Source organism: Elephas maximus, chromosome 27 (genome assembly GCF_024166365.1).
Source record: "Elephas maximus indicus isolate mEleMax1 chromosome 27, mEleMax1 primary haplotype, whole genome shotgun sequence".
Classification (NCBI taxonomy): domain Eukaryota; kingdom Metazoa; phylum Chordata; class Mammalia; order Proboscidea; family Elephantidae; genus Elephas; species Elephas maximus.
The window spans coordinates 28,298,554-28,320,216 of record NC_064845.1 but is presented as its reverse complement, the minus strand read 5'-3'; the positions used below and the strand labels follow the sequence as shown (position 1 = coordinate 28,320,216).

The following is a 21,663-nucleotide window of genomic DNA, read 5'->3' as shown; positions in this document are numbered from 1 at the left end:
CATATCAGCTATTTTCCATATGGGATGCAATGAAGATTAAAAGAGGTAACATGAAAACAACACTCTGTAAACTGTTAAAAAAAAAAAAAGCAATAAATATAGATTGTGATGGTAGAAGAGAACAATGCTGATTTGGACGTACTTAGCAACTTAGGATTGGAGGAAGATTCATTAACAACCTAAGACATGCAGATGACACAACCTTGCTTGCTGAAAGAGGACTTGAAGCACTTACTGATAAAGATCAAAGACCGCAGCCTTTAGTACGGATTACACTTCAACATGAAGAAAACAAAAATCCTGACAACTGGACCAATAAACAACATCACAATAAACGGAGAAAAGATTGAAGTTGTCAAGGACATCCTTCTACTTGGATCGACAATCAACATGCATGGAAACGGCAGTCAAGAAATCAGATGACACATTGCATTTGGCAAATGTCTGCAAGTATCTCTTTGAAGTGTTAGAAAGCAAAGATGTCACTTTAACAACTAAGGTGCGCCTGACTCAAGCCATGATGTTTTCAATTGCCTCATATGCCCATGAAAGTTGGACAATAATTAAGGAAGACTTAAGAAGAATTGGTACATTTGAATTATACTGTTAGTGAAAAATATTGAAAATACCATGAATTGCGGAAGCACAAACAAATCTGTCTTACAAGGAGTACAGACAGAATGCTCAATAGAAGCAAGGTTGGTGAGACTTTGTCTCACATAATTTGGACATGTTATCAGGAGGCACCTGTCCGTGGAGAAGGGCAACATAAAGTAAAGGGTCAGTGAAAAAGAGGAAAACCCTCGGCAAGATGGATTGACACAGTGGCTGCAACAATGGGCTTAAGCATAACACCGACTGTGAGGATGGCGCAGGACCTGCCAGTGTTTCGTTCTGTTGTACACAGGGTTGCTATGAGTCAGGATCAACTCAGTGGCACCTAAAAACAACAGCAACCAACAGGGCCATTGTAATTACAATTACAATTACATTGTAATTGACGGATACCTGATTAGTCATACAAACACGCAAAATATTTGTTGGTTGCTGCTATTAGCCTTGTTGGCCTAAAAGGAGAATGATGATTTTTTAGTACTCACAAGTGGTGAGTACTTTTTATGCATTATTTCATTTTATTCTAATAAAAAACTCTTGTGAGGTAAATATTACAACAACTATTTTAAAAGCGATAAGTGGCTTACAGAGGAGGTGGGGGCCAAGACGGCTGACTAGGTAGAAGCTACCTCGGATCCCTCTTGTAACAAAGCCTTGGAAAAACAAGTGAATCGATCACATACATGACAATCTACGAACCCTGACCATCAAACACAGATCTAAAGAGTTGACCTGAGTGACAGAGACTGAGAACGAACAACCACAGGGAAGCAACAACTCCTTTCGGAGCCTGCAGCCAGCGTCCCAGTCAGGAAACCTTGGCGCCGGGCTTTCAACTGGGCTCAGGGGACCTGAGCACGGCATCCTGAGGCAGCGCAAACAAGGGACGCGGCACTAGCCCCCAGAAGTGACCTCAGGGGAAGCCCAGCCAGTGCACACAGGCAGCGCAGCCACGTGGCTGACAGGAGGAGAAGCCACCAGTAGGCATCAACTGGTTTTGGAGCCTGGAGTGTGGCGTCCCAGCCGGGGAACATTGGCGCTGGGCTTTGGACTGGGAGCGGAGGAACTGACCACTGCTTCTGAGACAGTGCAAGCACAGGACACGGGCCTGACCCTCGGGGGCAATCTCTACCCACCCAGCACACACAGTCAACACGCCCCTTGGGAATTTCAGAGAAAACAGTAATCCCAAGCAAAATAAGTAACTTTGTCTATATTCCGGGGTGCTACTCTCTCCTATTTATCTGAACTCTCCCCTCCCCTCCCCTTCCCAGGCGGCTTCATTAACATTGAAATTTCCTGAGCCAGAGAGTGAAGTGTGCTGCGGTTTTTGTTTCTTTCTTTCTTTTTTTTCTGGTCTTTTCCTAACCCATACTCCTGGCCTGAGAGAAGCAGCTACAAAAAAACCCAGGGACCAAAACTCCTTCCCTAATTGGACTAAAGACACATAACCAGCTCCAGCCAAACATATGTGATCCACAGTCTTGGGCTTTCATCCCTACAGGGAACAAGGTGGCTAGTATAATGCAAAGGCAATTCTGATAGGGATCTGACTGTAATTGTTTTACCCCATTACTGGAAAGACAAGTTTCCCAGGTCTGATATCTTTGCATATTGAACAGAGCCCTCACTTACCCACAACAGGGAACTGAGGGCTGAAGCTCCCCCCAGACCACCTAGGCTCCTGCCTTAGGGGTCTAAGGAGGGTGATACCTACCAATCTGTAGAGGTGCATGCATTGGGGGCCTAAGGTACAGCTGCAGAGCCCACCCACTAAAGTGCATTAGGAATAGAGACACACCTACCTCACTGGCACTTGGGGGAAGACTGTCAGTATCCTTCCCCCACTGGAGTGTGAAACCCTGCTGCTACTAGAATCTGGTGTACACAAATATCACCACTACTTCTCTAGGTGGATAGGTGACAGTCTGCACCAAACACTTGATGAACCAAAATCAGATTCTACTCAAGCATAGTGAATGGACTCTTAGGCTTATATATCTGGTAACAGCCCAAACCAGCTGGAACTAAGACATAAGTGATTGGAGGGATACAATAATCAAGACAGCGCAATCTAGTAGCCCATCTACATATATTGAAAGAAAACAAAACAAGATAAGACTCAGTTGGCAAATATAGAACAAATTACTACACTATCTTAGAGATGGCTCAGAGACAGCAGTCGATATCAAACCACATAAAGCAGCAGACAATGACTGCGTCTACAATTCCCCAAACTAAAGAATCAAAATCTTTCCCAAATGAAGATGCAATCCTGGAATTGCCAGATGTAGAATGTAAAAAACTAATTTACAGAATGCTTCAAGACATCAGGGATGACCTCAGAAATGAAATAAGGCAATCTACAGAAAAAGCCAAGGAACACACTGATAAAGCAGTTGAAGAACTCAAAAAGATTATTCAAGAACAAAGTGGAAAAATTAATAAGCTGCAAGAATCCATAGAGAGACAGCATTCAGAAATCCAAAAGATTAACAGCAAAATTACAGAATTAGACAACTCAATAGGAAGTCAGAGGAGCAGACTCGAGCAATTGGAATGCAGGGTGGGGGATCTGGAGGACAAGGGAATTGACACCAATATAGCTGAGAAAAATCAGATAAAAGAATTTAAAAAAATGAAGAAACTCTAAGAATCATGTGGGACTCTATCAAGAAGAATAACTTGTGTGTGATTGGAGTCCCAGGACAGGGAGGGATAACAGATAATACAGAGAGAACAGCTGAATATCTGTTGGCCGAAAATTTCCCTGATATCATGAAAGACGAAAGGATATCTATCCAAGATGCTCATCGAACCCCATTTAAGATTGATCCAAAAAGAAAATCACCAAGACATATTACCATCAAACTTGCCAAAACCAAAGACAAACAGAAAATTTTAAAAGCAGACAGGGAGAAAAGAAAGGTCTCCTACAAAGGAGAATCAATAAGAATAAGTTCAGACAACTCAGCAGAAACCATGCAGTCAAGAAGGCAATGGGATGACATATACAAAGCACTGAAGGAGAAAAACTGCCAGCCAAGGATCGTATATCCAGCAAAACTCTCTCTCAAATATGAAGACAAAATGAAAACATTTACAGATAAACACAAGCTTAGAGAATCTGCAAAAACCAAACCAAAGCTGCAAGAAATACAAAAGGAAATTGTTTGGTCAGAAAACCAATAATATCAGATACCAGCACAACAAAAGGTCACAAAACAGAACATTCTGATATCAACTCAAATAGGGAAATCACAAAAACAAACTAAGATTAATTTTAAAAAGAAAAAAAACACTCAAAACAGGGAATCATTGAAGTCAATATGTAAAAGATCACAATAATCACAAAGAGGGACTAAATACAGGTGGTATAGAACTGCCATACGGAGAGGAATACAAGGCGATATAGAACAATACAAGTTAGGTTTTTACTTACAAAAATAGGGGTAAATATTAAGGTAACCACAAAGAGGTATAACAACTCCATAACTCAAAACAAAGACCAAGAAAAACATAATGACTCAGCAAACATAAAGTCAAATACTATGAAATGGAGGAACACAATTTACAAAGAAAAACGTCTAAGCACAAATAATTGAAAAATGAAATTGTCAACAACGCACATAAAAAGGAATCAAAATCACAGGACTAAACACATACATATCTATAATTATGCTGAATGTAAATGGACTAAATGCACCCATAAAGAGACAGAGAGTCTCAGACTGGATAAGAAACACGATCCATCCATATGCTGCCTACAAGAAACACACCTTAGACTTAGACACACAAACAAACTAAAACTCAAAGGATGGAAAAAAATATATCAAGCAAACAACAAGCAAAAAAGAGCAGGAGTAGCAATATTAATTTCTGACAAAATAGACTTTAAATTTAAATCCACCACAAAGGATAAAGAAGGACACTACATAATGACTAAAGGGACAATTGACCAGGAAGATATAACCATATTAAATATTTATGCACCCAATCACAGGGCTGCAAGATACATAAAACAAACTTTAACAGAACTGAAAAGTGAGATAGACACCTCCACAATTACAGCAGGAGACTTCAACACACCACTTTCAGAGAAAGACAGGACTTCCAGTAAGAAGCTCAACAGAGACATGGAAGACCTAATTGCTACAATCAACCAATTTGACCTCATAAACTTATACAGAACACTCCACCCAACTGCTGCAAAGTATACTTTTTTTTGTAGCGCACATGGAACATTATCCAGAATAGAGCACATATTAGGTCATAAAACAAACCTGTGCACGATCCAAAACATCGAAATATTACAAAGCATCTTCTCAGACCATAAGGCCATAAAAGTGGAAATGAATAACAGAAAAACCAGGGAAAAGAAATCAAATACTTGGAAACTGAACAATACCCTGCTCAAAAAAAACTGGCTTATAGAAGACGTTAAGGAGGGAATAAGGAAATTCATAGAATGCAATGAGAATGAAAACACTTCCTATCAAAACCTCTGGGACACAGCAAAAGCAGGGCTCAGAGGTCAATTTATATCGATAAATGCACACATACATAAAGAAAAAACAGCCAAAATCACAGAACTGTCCCTACAACTTGAACAAATAGAAAGTGAGGAACAAAAGAATCCATCAGGCACCAGAAGAAAACAAATAAAAATTAGAGCTAAACTAAATGAATTAGAGAACAGAAAAACAATTGAAAGAATTAACAAAGCAAAAAGCTGGTTCTTTGAAAAAAATTAACAAAATTGATAAACCATTGGCAAGACTGACTAAAGAAATAAAGGAAACAAATAAGCCGAATAAGAAGCGAGATGGGCCGCATCACAACAGACTCAACTGAAATTAAAAGAATCATATCAGATTATTACAAAAATTGTACTCTAACAAATTTGCAAACCTAGAAGAAATGGATGAATTCCTAGAAAAACACTACCTGCCTAAACTAACACAATCAGAAGTAGAACAACTAAATACACCCATAAAAAAAACAGAGATTGAAACAGTAATCAAAAAACTCCCAACAAAAAAAAGCCCTGGCCCGGAGGGCTTCACTGTAGAGTTCTACCAAACATCCAGAGAAGAGTTAACGCCACTACTACTAAAGGTATTTCAAAGCATAGAAAAAGATGGAATACTACCTAACCCATTCTATGAAGCCACCATATCCCTGATACCAAAACCAGGTAAAGACATCACAAAAAAAGAAAATAGATGCAAAAATCCTCAACAAAATTCGAGCCAATAGAATTCAACAACATATCAAAAAAATAATCCACCATGACCAAGTGGGATTTATACCAGGTATGCAAGGTTCATTTAATATTAGAAAAATCATTAATGTAATCCACCATATATATAAAACAACAGACAAAAATCACATCATCTTAGCAATTGATGAAGAAAAGACATTTGACAAAGTCCAACACCCATTTATGATAAAAACTCTCAGCAAAATAGGAATTGAAGGAAAATCCCTCAACATAATAAAGGGCATCTGAAAAAAAAAAAAAAAATACAAAGCCAACAGCCAACATCATTCTAAATGGAGAGAGCCTGAAAGCACTTCCCTTGAGAACGGGAACCAGACAAGGACGCCCTTTAAAACCACTCTTATTCAACATTGTGCTAGAGGTCCTAGCCAGAGCTATTAGGCTAGACAAAGAAATAAAGGGCATCCGGACTGGCAAGGAGGAAGTAAAATTATCTCTATTTGCAGATGACATGATCTTATACACAGAAAACCCTAAGGAATCCTCCAGAAAACTACTGAAACTAATAGAAGAGTTTGGCAGAGTCTCAGGTTATAAGATAAACATACAAAAATCACTTGGATTCCTCTACATCAACAAAAAGAACATCGAAGAGGAAATCACCAAATCAATACCATTCACAGTAGCCCCCAAGAAGATAAAATACTTAGGAATAAATCTTACCAAAGATGTAAAAGATCTATACAAACAAAACTACAAAGTACTAGTGCAAGAAACAAAAAAGGACCTACGTAAGTGAAAAAACATACCTTGCTCATGGATAGGAAGACTTATATAGTAAAAATGCCTCTTCTACCAAAAGCCATCTATACATACAATGCACTTCCAATCCAAATTCCAATGACATTTTTTAATGTGATGGAGAAACAAATCAGCAACTTCATATGGAAGGGAAAGAAGTCCCGGATAATTAAAGCATTACTGAAAAAGAAGAAGAAAGTGGGAGGCCTCATTCTATCCGATTTTAGAATCTATTATACAGCCACAGTAGTCAAAACAGCCTGGTGCTGGTACAACAAAAGGCACATAGACCAATGGAACAGAATTGAGAACCCAGACATAAATCCATCCACATATGACCAGCTGATATTTGACAAAGGCCCAGTATCAGTTAATTGGGGAAAAGACAGTCTTTTTAACAAACGGTGCTGGCATAACTGGATATCCATTTGCAAAAAAATGAAACAAGACCCATACCTCACACCATGCACAAAAACTAACTCCAAGTGGATCAAAGACCTAAACATAAAGACTAAAACGATAAAGATCATGAAAAAAAAACTAGGGACAACCTTAGGAGCCCTAATTCAAGGCATAATCAGAATACAAAACATTACCAAAAATGACCAAGAGAAACCAGAAAACTGGGAGCTCCTAAAAATCAAACACCTATGCTCATCGAAAGACTTCACCAAAAGAGTAAAAAGACTACCTACAGATTAGGAAAGAATTTAAAGCTATGACATCTCCGACCAGTGCCTGATCTCTAAAATCTATATGATTCTGTTAAAACTCAACCACAAAAAGAAAAACAACCCAATCAAAAAGTGGGCAAAGGATATGAACACGCACTTCACTAAAGAAGGTATTCAGGCAGCTAACAGATACATGAGAAAAATGCTCTCGATCATTAGCCATCAGAAAAATGCAAATTAAAACTATAATGAGATTCCATCTTACTCCAACAAGTCTGGCATTCATCCAAAAAACACAAAATGATAAATGTTGGAGGGGCTGCAGGGAGATTGGAACTCTTATACAGTGCTGGTGGGAATGTAAATTGGTACAACCACTTTGGAAATCTATCTGGCATTTTCTTAAAAAGTTAGAAATAGAACTACCATACAACCCAGAAATCCCACTCCTCAGAATAGGGAAATAAGAGCCTTTACACAAACAGATATATGCACACCCATGTTTATTGCAGCTCTGTTTACAATAGCAAAAAGCTGGAAGCAACCAAGGTGTCCATCAACAGATGAATGGTTAAATAAATTATGGTATATTCACACAATGGAATACTACGCATCGATAAAGAACAGTGACCAATCTGTGAAACATTTCATAACATGGAAGAATCTGGAAGGCATTATGCTGAGTGAAATTAGTCAGATGCAAAAGGACAAATATTGTATAAGACCACTATTCTAAGATCTTGAGAAATAGTATAAACTGAGAAGAACACATTCTTTTCTGGTTACAAGAGGGGGGAGGAAGGGAGTGTGGGACAGGGTTATTTACTGATTAGTTAGTAGATAAAAACTACTTTAGGTGAACGGAAGGACAATACTCAATACAGGGAAGGTCAGCTCAACTGGACTGGACCAAAAGCAAAGAAGTTTCCGGGATAAACTGAATGCTTCGAAGGTCAGTGGAGCAAAGGCGGGGGTTTGGGGACTATGGCTTAAGGGGACTTCTAAGTCAATTGGCAAAATAAATTCTATTATGAAAACATTCTGCATCCCACTTTGAAATGTGGCGTCTGGGGTCTTAAATGCTAACAAGCGGCCATCTAAGATGCATCAATTGGTGTCAACCCACCTGGATCAAAGGAGAACGAAAAACACCAAGGTCACACAATAACTATGAGTCCAAGAGACAGAAAAGGCCCCATGAACTAGAGACTTTGATCATTCTGAAACCAGAAGAACTGGATGGTGCCTGGCCAACCAATGACTGCCCTGACAGGGAGCACAACAGAGAACCCATGTGGGAGCAGGAGAACAGTGGGATGCAGACCCCAAATTCTCATAAAAAGACCATACTTAATGGTCTGACCGAGACTAGAAGAATCTCGGCAGTCATGGTCCCCAAACCGTCTATTGGCCCAGGGCAGGAACCATTCCCGAAGACAACTCATCAGACATGGAAGGGAGTGGACAATGGATTGGAGAGAGATGCTGATGAAGAGTGAGCTACTTGTATCAGGTAAAAAAACTTGAGACTGTGTTGGCATATCCTCTCTGGAGGGGAGATGGGAGGGTAGAGAGGGTTAGAAACTGGCAAAAAGGTCACGAAAGGCAAGACTGGAGGGAGGGAGCGGGCTGACTCATTAGGGGGAGAGTAAATGGGAGTATGTAGTAAGGTGTATATATGTTTATGTGCGACAGACTGACTTGATTTGTAAACTTTCACTTAAAGCACAATAAAAATTATTTTTTTAAAAAAACTTAACACCTAGTACTATAAATGCAGGGCAGACAGAATATGAAAAAACAAGGCTACCTGTCTAAGAAGGCTTCTCCACGTATTAGATCCAATACCTGTCCACGTCTGTCATAAACTTTGCAAGTGTGTCTAACACTACAGAGACCAAAAACACAGCAAGGGTGAAAGCTAGCCTGCCAGGATGGTTTACATCTAATTCCTGCACTGCCCGACTTGAGTCAAGTTGGTGCTTTCTATCAAAATAACGTAGATCACTCAGGTCTAGATCAGGATTACAGCCTTTTTCACCTTTTCAACACACAGTTCTGAAGAGTAATAAAAGAACACATGGATCATAGTAAAGCATTCATGAAAAGCCTATGTGAAGACAACGTTTTTCCATATTCCAAAAGAGAGGAGACAGAAACCTAAAGGCTCTAGAAGAAAGAGACTTTTCCAAAAGTCTCTGGTCTTCATTAATCACCTGCAACAACTCTTCTGGATCAGCAGTCATTTCAAAAGACACTTCGATTTTGGAGGTTACTTCTCTGTGTCCTCTGGTCCAATTATACATGAGTCACTTTCACATTAGGAGATCGCCCCACCAAGTGCACTTTCCTGACTGCTCTTCTCAACAGCCTCCTTCCTGCCTGCTCCACCCTCCCCTTTCTTTCCTCTCCAAAAGAAAGCCTTCATCCAGAATACACTGTCACAATAAACTAGGACAGGATGCCTTCAAATAAACTCAGATGCCACTACTGTTCACCATTTCCCACACCACTAAGCCTTTACCCTTCTCCAAATTCCCACTGCCCCTCACTTACTGCCATCACAAAGATTAAGAGTGATCTTTGGGTCTTGGAAATGTGGGGAGATAGGTATTGTTTCTGAGCACTTACACAACCCCCTAGTTGCCACGCAGTACTATGCACATTACTTCCTTACACTGTGTCTACAGGTAGTGAAACTGAGGCACGATGAGGTTAAATCATTAAAATACAATCCCAGAAAAACTCAAAGCAAGATTAAATTCCTATCTCCCACTGTAGTCACTCTCACCTGGGGCTCTTTTGGTGCCCCTCCCCCCTCATGCAGACATCTGCCATGTCTGGAGACATTTTTGATTGTCACAATTCGGGAGGGGGGCAGTGCTACTGGCATCCAGTGAGCAGAGGCCAGTGATGCTGCTAAACATCCTACAACAACTCCCTCTCCCCCTCCCCCCCACAACAAACAAGAACTGTCTGGATCAAAATGTCAACTACATTGACCTAATCTCTAGGACTACGTTCTTTGGCCCCTAATTGATAGTTAAAGAATGGCTTACTGTACAATTTTATCATTCTACAGCATTTAGACATGGCAGTCAAGTGCTATATCTGACAGGTTATACTTAAAAAAAAAAATGCTTTTTAGTTACTCTTAAAAAAAAAAAAATTTTTTTTTTTAAAACAGATGATACAGGGAGCCATAGAGGAACATGAGTAGAGCTCACAAAGCCCAACTCTTTTTCTTTATTGAGAAAACCTGGCAAAGACCAGCTCCTTTCCTTAGCAACCTCCATCCCCTGCGCTGTGGTCTGCCTGTGCCTGGCTGCTCACCTGGAGTCTTCAGTTGCTGACATGCTCTCGCAGCTGCCTTTTCTCTGCTTTGCTCATCCCCACACACATGCATCACTCCACAGCAGTAATGATGCACATTGATGGGAATCTCCAGAGATCTACAGCCCCTAGTTGTCTCTTTTGCTCAGTAAATTACATTCATTACCAAGTCATGTGAGGCATCTAAGGACATCAGCCTTTCTGGCTGCCCTCTGTCTGAGGCTGGGCAATGGGACATTATCTACTAAGGGCTCCAAATTACTATTGTAAGCTGAAAACAACACTCCAACCAGTTTTTAAGCTGAATACAATTTTTCTTTTTTAATTTTTCACTCCCTGTCCCTCTTTCCTAACCATCCTTGGCTCTGCCTAGATTTCTATTAGTTGTAATTTTCTCTTCAAGGAGTCTACTTTCAGTTCAAGCTGGAGAAGCTGGAGAGCTCAAAAAGAGATGTGGTATCTTTTCTACTCCTTCTTCCAAGACTTCCACCTGGACTCTCAGAAGGGTATGCCAAACAGTGACTTTGTCCTTCTGGCCTCAAAACTCTTCAGCACAAATGAGAGCTCAAAGGCAGCCTTGGTCATAATGCTCCCAATGCCAATGCCTGATTCACTGTTGTTAGGTGCCATCAGATTCCCAGGTCTTTCTCCCAGCTGGTGTGTGGGTTTGAACTGCCAACCTTATGGTTAGCAGCCAAGTGCTTAATCTTTGCGCCACCAGGGCTCCTTGCCTGATTCACTAGGAACTGTAAATAGATGAGTAAATGGACATGTGACTGCCACTGATGAAGGATAAAGTGGAACTGGCAGAACCACGTGCTTTGCTGATGCTATTATCCACCAAACCTGGAATCCTCAACTCTCTGGCACGCTGTTTCCTTTATAGAAAAAGTAATCAACAAAAGAACAGCTAAGGAAAGTGATCCACGGAGAAGGAGGATGGTGGTTGAGGGAATGTGAGCTGGCAGAGCTAACAACCTGATATGGTACATGAAAAAGGCAATCAGACCTGGTTCCATTCTCGACAACACACCTCAGGAAGGCCCAACAACCCTTCCCTGGTTCTAGGAAAATCATGTCTCATGTCAATAAATCCCTAATGATGCCTGAGATATTTCCACCCACATAACGAATTTCATCCTATCACCCAAAACCTAATGGTTTTCTCTTCACAATTATTCATAAGCATGGTGTCTATGAGTTGAATCAACAGAGGCTTTGGGAACCTTTCACAGGCAGGGTATCCCATTGCACTAACTCCAAGAGGCTGGAGAGACAAGAGTCCCTACGACCTGGCAAAGTCAGAGTAACAGTGGCAGCCACTGCCTTTGCCTTACCCTGAAGTAGACAGTGTGACAGCCTTCAAATACATCTTCACAATCCATCAGCTCTGGTGCTTTTCACCACTCACTCGCTTCTGCATGCTGGACCACGATCAATCAATCACCAACTGCCAGAGACAAAAAAAGGAACGAATGCATTAGGCCAACAGGCCCACGACTTCAATTACTAAGTCACTGCTCGAGTGTATTTGTTAAAGTTGGCTAAGTGCTTAAGAAATAGACCCAAACACAGATAATGGCTCAAGCTCAAAATAAAAGTTTACTCCTAGCTCCTGTACACATACTGCACAGGTGAAAGGTCTGTCACTGAGGTGGGCCTCCTCAATGCAGTGATCCAGGGACCCAGGCTGACAAGTCTTGCCATCTCTGAAACAATTTCTAAGGTTGCTCTGGGGTGAGGCGGGGCCAAGATGGTGGAGTAGTCTGATGCTTCCGGGATCCCTCTTACAACAAAGACCTGAAAAAAACAAGTGAAACGGTTATATATATCACAAGGTAGGATCCCTGAACACCAAAGGCAAAGCTCAGAAGTCCGACTGAGTGGCAGGGGGACGGAGAGATGGCTTAGAAGCTGCAAGGAGTTGCTAGACATGACTCGGCAGGAACCAGTGCCCCTCAGGCACAATCCCCCAGAGCAACTGCAGCAGGGCTGGTGGTGGCATTCAGGACGTGGTTTCCTCAGGGAGAGATAGCCAACCGCACAGTCTACTCACACCTCCCAAACCACAGAACAACAGCTCTCTCGGCAAAAGCTAAGTACTTGCGTTTATTTTACCGTGTCCCCAAGCCCCCAAGCCAGCTTCAGTGGCCATTGATTTCCCTGGGCCTGAGATAGGCCCTGATGCGCACCCTGAGCCATTCTCCCGGCCTTGGGGGAAAAGATAATCTGCCAGCTCCACTAACCTGGGGAGCTCAGGACAGAAGCGGCTCCTGTCCAGGCAGAAATGGTCCGTGAACTTTGAATACCTTTAACCCCTGCATGGAGCTGTGTGGGCCCATTTCAGATTAGGCCCTTGTTGGTAGACTGCAACGGTGCATCTGCTTGAGATCTGACTTTAACAGCCTCAGCTGTGTGGTGGAGAGGTGGGTTTTTGATGTTTGACAACTCTTTGCCTCTTAAACAGGGTCTTCACCTACCTACATCAGGGGCCTGAGGACTGGTGGCTCCACCCATGTCACCTAGCCACCCACGACAGGGGTCCAAGGGTAAGTCATTCCTACCAGTCCTTACAACCAAAAGCATTCGGTGCCCGTGGTCCAGCTGCAGAACCCACCGAACTCTGCATTCTAGGGAACAGGGACACACTTTCCTCACAGACACTCGGGGGGACGGCTGGCAGCCCCCTGCCTTGTTCAGAGCGTGACCCCCTTCTGCAACCAGATACCTGTGCCTACACCAATCTCCCCTTCCCCTCAAAGACCAAGGTTGTTCTGGGGACTTCACTCCTTTCAAGCCAGCTAGGAGTGGAAAACACAATGGAGGAGCTGCATGGGAGTTATCTTGTTGAGTTTGTCTCTTTTCCCTAGAAATGGATCTCAGTACCTCCCACTTCCACTCACATTATGCGGGCTAGAGCTATCCACACGGACTGCTCCGCAGCCAGGAATCTCTGTTGTACAAGGCTGACTCCAGCCCAACCAGGAACACAGCATTACGTTTGTTGTTGTTGTTGTTAGGTGCCGTCAATTCTGACTCAGAGAGACCCTGTGTACAACAGAATGAAACACTGCCTGGTCCTGTGCCATCCTCACAATCATTGCTGTGTTTGAGCCCACTGTTTCAGTCACTGTGTCAATCCATCTCATTGAGGGCTTTCCTCTTTTTTGGTGACCTTCTATTTTCCCAAGCATGATGTTCTTCAGGGGCTCGACCCTCCTGATCATATGTCCAAAGCATGCGAGATGAAGTTTTGCTATCCTCACTTCTAATGAGCATTCTGGCTACATTAGGTTTAGAGCAAGAAATTTGGGATAAGACACAAGCACAGTAACCTTGCCTTAGTTACTTAACAACTCTGAGTCTTGATTTCCCCATCTGTAAAATACCCTGCCTTCCTCTGAGGGTCATTGCTGTTATTGTTGTTAGGTACTGTTTGCAACCCTGCTTTCAATTCTTTGAGCCATATGCTTAGGATTCGAACTGCTGGCTCATATGATAGCTCTACACTGAAATTTTTTGAGGAACCACCAAACTGTTTTCCACAGCGACTATGGCATTTTGCATTCCCACCAGTAATGAATGAGGTTCCAATTTCTCCACATCCTTGCAAACACCTGTATTTTCCTTTTTTTTTTTTTTTTATTATACCATTCTAGTGGGGGTGAGGTGGTATGTCTTTGTGGTTTTGATTTGCATCTCCCTAAATTTTTTTTTTTTTTAATGACTAACAATGTTGAGGTAGCACCAACAGAATTTTAGGATTCGTCATCGGTAGTAAAACAAGCTCATCAGTTTATTTGAAGAGAGACAGAAATAAACCTCCAATAAGCTGAACATAGAATACGAACTGAAAGAGGAAGCAGGTGACTGGCGTACTGGCATCAAAGGCAGTGTACTCTACCTGGGTCAGGGTCAAAGCTGAGGTCCTCATTATACACTGTAACCTCCCCTTCACTGGCAACAGCACCCATCTCCCTCAAAAATCATGTCTACAAAATTCACCTCAAGAACAGCCATCTAGTTATTTCAGAAAAGAGAATGGATGAATGAACCCTGGCTCGTGAGGTCAAAAAAACCAATGTTCAAGTTTTGGGTTGTGAATACAATCTCAAAGGGACAGAATTTAAGAAAATCCATACTTATTAGAAACTTCCAAGTTCTAGAAGAACCTGATTTCAGAATAAGTTTGACCTGCCTTCTGTGCCAGCCCTGAAGTATACTGACTAATTAACCAACATTATTTTTACTAGTACTCTCACGCCTACCTTCAAGGTTTATAATTACTGGATATTGATCAGGTTTAAAAGTCACATGTATGTTTCCACAATCCCACCCATGTGTGTAGGCTAGGTTTACATGCAACGAATTAGAAACTATGAAGTTATGGGGAATTTTAATTGAATCATGATTTCAACTTCAGGTTCAATTACCCAATTTATGCAACCCAAAATTCAAAACCTGTATTATGATGCTTAATTGTTAGGTTACATCCCACCTTCTCCCCCACTACACACGCAAAAACACACACACACACACACCCCTAGCAAAATAACCGCAACCATCCCTCAGTCTCCACAAAACCCATTATTTCAACCTTACGTAAACAATTTGGCTTTCACAACTATTTTCTTCGAGCTTCTCTTTGACTGAGATCTCACAAAGCCTCTCAAGATCCTGTAGACTAGAGGCTACACACTGCTAGTTTGCCAGCTCCATTATTTCACCTCCTCCAGGAACTCCCAGAGACAGCAGTGCCACCTGCTGGTAGGGAAGGCACAATCTGCTTTCTGGAAGCCTATGGGTGACAGGAATGGCAGCCTAGATTTCTGTCCTTGGGAGCCTTTCTTTTCTAGAGCACATCATAAGCATAAGCTACCATCTGAGATGTGTAACCTCCACAGGAGCCTCCACTGTGACTTGCAGGTCGTCTGGAAGCCATGTAAAGCAAAGCCAGGCTGGCCAACGATGAGGCACTTCTGCCTGGAAATGCCTCCTCAATGCTGCAAATGCAAGAGCCTCACTGAATTCAACATTTCCTGGCTCTCCTTTTCCCCCACTGCTTCAGTATCAGATAATAGCACTCCCAGCCCCCACCTGTAGCTATGCTATCTAGCTCTACCTTACATCCTAAGGAAGGTGCTCAGACCCCTCCCAATGTGAAGGCTCTTACAGGTACACAATGTGACACAGATCCTTCTCAAGGGATACTACTCCTTAGGCATGCAAGTCAGACTCTAATTTTTCATTCACTCTCCATCCTCCCCGTGCCTAACCCAAGGGACAGAAAGGACAGGAAGGAAATGATTTTGTTATTGTTTTGAAAGTAACACTACTGAGCTTTCATTGATTCAGAGAGTAAACTCTTGCGCTATAGGTCACTAATACATGCTGCGTCCCTCAAGATGCACTCAGCCTGCCAATCTTCCTGGTTTCCCTTGCTTAACCTGATCAGTGTTTTTCAACCTTTTCACAGCCCCTTCCACAGGTGAACGTGAGAACTGCACGCCCTTTGTGTAGTTTTCACAGGCAGTCCCCAGTTACAAACGTCCCACTAACATGCAACCTGTAGTTACAAACCAATCCCCATAAAGCCTATTTATATTAAAAATTTGAGGTATATACAATGGCTCGTAATAATAAACAGGTGCTACTTTGCAAAGAGCATTAAAACACTGTTATTATCACCATATTATCATGTTAAAGATATTTGAGTGTATCTGGAAATGATTCTATAATGCTTTTTATGTCTACAAAAGGAACACTACGTGCTAAGACAAACATCTGGTTAACTAACATTAGATACAAACTGTACCTAACTGTTCCGGCTTATGTACAAATTCAACTTAAAGACAGATTTAGGAACGGAGCTCCTTCTTAATCCGGGGACTCCCTGCATGACAAAAATGACAGTTTTTTTTTTTTAGATCTAAAAGCATATACTTTTTCAAGTTATACCACCTCTCTCAAACTTCAGAATTCCTTCCCTCACCATCACCAATACCAACTTAAAAATTTTAGACAAAATTTGAAGTTATTACCAATAATTTGCTTTGTGTTCCAAACTATTAGCCGACAACCTATATTTCACTTTACTAGGGACAGTTGTTCCCAGCGAGCTTGAGCTTCGCAGCAACTTCTTTTACTTCCATTCACCTCAGAGTTCTCATCTCTCTAACAGATCCAAGTGCTCCCTCTTCAATTTTTTTTTTTTAACTTGCCAAGCTAATTGATTGCCTATCAAGTACAGACATTTTGCCAGTATGCAAGGGTGGATTAGCCAGTAAGCAAGGTGTACAACAGGGTTAATTGTGTTTACTCACGAATCAGTAGTGAACAATTTCATGGGGGTTTCATCACACCTTTGATGTGGTGAAAAACAGGGAAAATTCTGACTACAGATTAGTAGGTAGGCACAAGTAAACCCGTGTGTACCTTGCTTATTGGATAAACCATCTCTGGAGTATGACTTACATGTTTGAAAATCACAGTGTTTCCTAAAGAAACAAATTTGTAGGGAGAAGAGGAACAAAACGGCTTTGAAAAGGTATCAGGGTGTCTCCAAGGAATCAGGTAAATATAAATCTTTGTCAATCTCATGCCAGAATAAATTCTAAGTGAATTACATTCAAACGCCAGAATACAGTAAAATTAACACTAGTTAACCACTGGAAAACTGAAGGGACTTTTTATGTTTCACTGTAAGGATGTACACTATGCCCTTCCTATTGCAGGTCTGCGGAAATGGAGAAGAGAGGTAGGGGATACCCTGCAGTTTTAATCTGCTCTGAAACTCCTGCACGCACCTCCCCTTTTCAAAGTGTGGTTTACAGGAGATATTCCCTCCCCACACATCCCTCTTCTGCCAGCCAAATGGTCTTCTTCAAACACACACTTTTCAAAGAACTGAGGAAGTCTGAAGAGGCTTAATTTAGACCTTGCCTTCACCCTACAGCCCAGTAACATGCAGAAAATAACTAATTTCCCTCTTGAACAGCCCCAGAAAAGCCTCAGTTCACAGCGACCCCCCACCCCACACACACACACACACAAAATCCTGTCTTCTTGAACAAGAATCTCAGTGTGCTGACCTAGTCCGCAGTTCACTGCATGCATTTCCTTCCTCACAATTTACCAGTCAGCAGTTAAGCGTCTCATTTAGATCTGCTCCACCAGCACCCAGCTGCTTAGAACATTTTTACCTTTGTAACGAATCTCTGGGTCCCTTCAGCCCACTCAGAGCGCCCAACTGCAGTGAACCTGGGCCCTTCAGCCCACTCAGAGCGCCCAACTGCAGGGAACCTGGGCCCTTCAGCCCCCTCAGAGCACCCAACTGCGGGGAACCGGGGCCCTTCAGCCCCCTCAGAGCACCCAAATGCGGGGAACATGGGCCCTTCAGCCCACTCAGAGCGCCCAACTGCAGGGAACCTGGGCCCTTCAGCCCACTCAGAGCGCCCAACTGCGGGGAACCGGGGCCCTTCAGCCCACTCAGAGCACCCAGCTGCGGGGAACGTGGGCCCTTCAGCCCACTCAGAGCGCCCAACTGCGGTGAACCTGGGCCCTTCAGCCAACTCAGAGCGCCCAACTGCGGGGAACCGGGGCCCTTCAGCCCACTCAGAGCACCCAGCTGCGGGGAACGTGGGCCCTGCAGCCCACTCAGAGCGCCCAGCTGCGGTGAACGTGGGCCCTTCAGCCCACTCAGAGCGCCCAACTGAGGGGAACCTGGGCCCTGCAGCCCACTCAGAGCGCCCAACTGCGGGGAACCTGGGCCGAGGGCTTGCCTGCAGGTCGAGCGGCCAGAGAAGCTTCTCCGGGCGGTACTCGGGCTCGGTCTCCGGGTCACGCCGCCCCCACCCCGCCCGCACCAGGGAAGAGGGTCTGCGTCCACCTCAGAATCGGGGATCCCGGGGTGGTGGAGGGGCGTGTGAACCCCCGCCCGCCCCGCCAGGCCCATCCCGCTCACCCCGCCCCGCCCCGCCCATCCCGCTCGCCCCGACCTGGCGAACGTGCGATGCGACTGGCAGCCCCGCGGCCTCGCTCACCTCGGAAGAAACGCTCCGGCTTCCTCCGACGGCTCTGGGAAAAAAAAAAAAAAAAAAAAAAAAAACCTGCCGCTCCCGCAGGCGCACTACGCTCTCGCGCCTTCGCCCCTCCGGTCCAGGCGCCAGACCCTCCGACCAGGCTCTGGCCCACCCCGGCCCTGTCGGTCAGCGGCTGCGAGAGCCAATCCGCTGGCACGGGAGGCCCAGCGGCAGTCACGTGGCCACAGCAGCCAATCACAAAATAGCCCTCGGCCGCCTGCTCCCAAGTCCCTGGGGGCTCAGCTGCTACAGTGCAGAGAGGGTGTGAGACGTGCGCAAAAGACTGAGGATCCGTGTTCGGGGACTGATTGATTGATCATTTGCTACATCTTTTAGTTTCTAAAATCCTAATAATAGTCATCACCTGGGTACCTTGTTAAAATGCGGATTCCGATGCAGCAAGTTTGGGGTAGGGACCTGAGAGTCCACCTTTCTAACTAGCTCCCAGGTCGTGGTGATGATGCGCCTGGTCCGAGGACCACCCTCCAGGAGCAACATTTTAAGGAAATCTGTCAGAAAGTGTCGGTTTTACACCTGCCCCATGTTATTTTCAAGTTTTGAGACCTCTTCCTCCAGTGATGCAGAGCATTCCAGTGACTGACTAAGCACGGGGTGTCTTGGTGATGCTCATGGTTTGGGCACCTGCTGAGGGAAAAAAACCGCTAACCAAACCCACTGCTGTGGTCTCGATTTGGACTCATAGGACCCTACAGGACAGAGTAGAACTGCCCCATAGGGTTTCCAAGGTTGTAAATCTTGAGGGAAGCAGACTGCTTTGTCCCAGGAGCAGCTGGTGGATTGGAACCCCTGACCTTTCACCACTGTGCTGTTTAATTCCCACACCACCCACTCTTAGACTAAGGGACAACAACCTATGCCAACTTGGGGTTGGGGTATGGAAAGTAGAAATGGAGACTGTGTGATCCTTGGAAATAACAGGACTGTGTTCTGAAATATTGGGCATGTGTTTCTGAGTGGCAGCTGGGCCAGACTCTGGCATAAAGTCCCCCCTACTTTATGTAATTTACAGTCTGTCATACAACTACAAGGGCAAGTTCAGGAAGGGCACTTGGAGTATAGGAAAAACATGCAGGGACCTGATGCTTGCAGTGTAAGCTAGAGTGGTTGTACACTAACCTGCCTTAAAACCCACTGCCATCGAGTCCATTCCGATTCATAGCGACCCTACAGGACAGGGTAGGACTGCCCTGTGGAGTTTCCAAGGAGCACCTGGTGGATTCGAACTGCTGGCCTTTTGGTTAGCAGCCATAGCAAACCTGCCTTAGAAGTCTTAAAAATTTTCCCAGATGCTCTTCTGTAATTCCAGAGTCAGGACGTCAAGAAGCCCATTGCCTCTAAAATCTCTCAAACTTGACCTGAACTTAGTGTACAGAGTGGCCGTCTAGAAGCTTTGTGGTTCAGCATAGCCAAGCTCTTATTACCCAGTGTTGTACTGATGTGGCTCAAGAGTCTAAGTGCTAAATTCTCTAAAGCCTTCAGACCAGGTGGTGTGATATTCCACCACATTGCTTCAAGCAGTTCTCTCTCACTATTCATCAAGGGGACTAAACTGCCACTTAGAGAGAACTTCATCCTTGTCAGTGTGTCTTAGTGCTAGAAGTGAAGCCCAGTGAGTAAACTTGGACATTGTTCATCACATTGCTCAGTATCAGGGCACGCATACCACAAAATTCAGAGTTTCTGGGAGCACATTAAGTCAAGTATAGCACCGGTTCTGGTTATAGCAGGAATAAACAGATGTCCAAGCAAGAAAAACACATTTGAAGTCTCAAAGAAAATCTCCTTTGCTGTCTTCTAAGGTCGCTATGAGTCGGAATCAACTTGATGGCAATGCGTTTGGTTTGGGTTGGTTTTAGCATTAAACTGGAGGAGTCCTGGTGGCTCAGTGGTAAAGTGGTCAGGTGTTAACCAAAAGGTTAGTGGTTTATATCCACCAGCCGTTTCATGGGAGAAAGATGTGGTGACCTGCTTCTGTGAAGGTTACAACCTTGGGAACCCTATGGGGCAGTTCTACTCTGTCGTATAGGATCGCTATCAGTCGCAATCAACTCAATGGCAGTGGGTTTGATTTGGGGTTTATCATTACATCAGTGGTTCTCAAGCGTGGCTGTACAGTAAAGGTTTTTAAGGGTATAGATTTTGGGCCCCTGTGCCCAGAGATTCTGATTGGGGTGAGGCGTGGAACCTGTGTAGCTATAGGTTTAAAAAGCTCTGCAGGTGATTTGCTATCCAGCATGTGTGAGAACACCTGCATAAGTTCCTACATCAATGGAGTCATTCTTTCACAAGGAAAAGTCAGCTCTGCAACACAGAACACTAATGACATTAAGACTGTGAAAACAGGGCATTTTGCACACAATATGTGAGAATAGATAAGAAAGGCCAAAAATAACTCATAGGAAATAAATACACCAAGGACAATTCAGCGGTACAAATTGAAACGCCAGGTCCATAACTCAGTTTCATTCCAGTTGATTAGCTAAATATTTCAAAAAGAACCTGTTATCTTTGTTAAGCATGCCAAGCTGACCAGCTCTCTAGTGATATCTTCACTTCTTCTACGCCCCTCTTACCAAAAGCAAATTCCTGGTTGAATATCAGTAACAGTTATTCTCTGAGGCTTTTCCCAAAGTGTGTAACAGAGTCACCAGGGGTACTTGTTAAAATGCAGATTCCCAAGACCCACCCCAGAGCCTCTTGTTACCTCTCTCATGTAACGATCCTGAAGTCAGTATTGGTTAAATGGGAGTCCAAACTGGACCTCCTGATAGAAAGCATCCACACATAGGCAAGCCCTCAAGTAAAAGACCTATGCTATTAGTTTGCCATGCTGGCTAAATAAAGGAGGGCCATTCCATTTAATAAAACTCCAGGAGATTCTCAGTTCTCTTTACTGGGATTGTATGAAGTTCTG

At 43.5% G+C, this 21,663-nt stretch overlaps 1 protein-coding gene across 9 annotated transcripts in view; it reads right to left on the bottom strand.

Annotated features, from left to right (window-relative positions):
* Positions 1-21,663, bottom strand: part of LOC126068313 (ral guanine nucleotide dissociation stimulator-like) — a 497,494-nt gene that overhangs the window by 165,256 nt on the left and 310,575 nt on the right. The window contains exons 1-3 of one of the 9 annotated variants that reach the window (XR_007515603.1): positions 16,463-16,957; positions 12,275-12,447; positions 11,985-12,097 (exon numbers count right to left, since the gene is read on the bottom strand). The exons of 5 other annotated variants lie outside the window; for them this stretch is intronic. The gene's annotated coding sequence lies outside the window, so the exon portion shown is untranslated. Of the gene's footprint in view, positions 1-11,984; positions 12,098-12,274; positions 12,448-16,462; positions 16,958-18,689; positions 18,835-21,663 lie in introns of those variants that run through there. 3 more of the 9 variants (XR_007515602.1, XR_007515606.1, XR_007515605.1) reach the window with 3 other exon arrangements.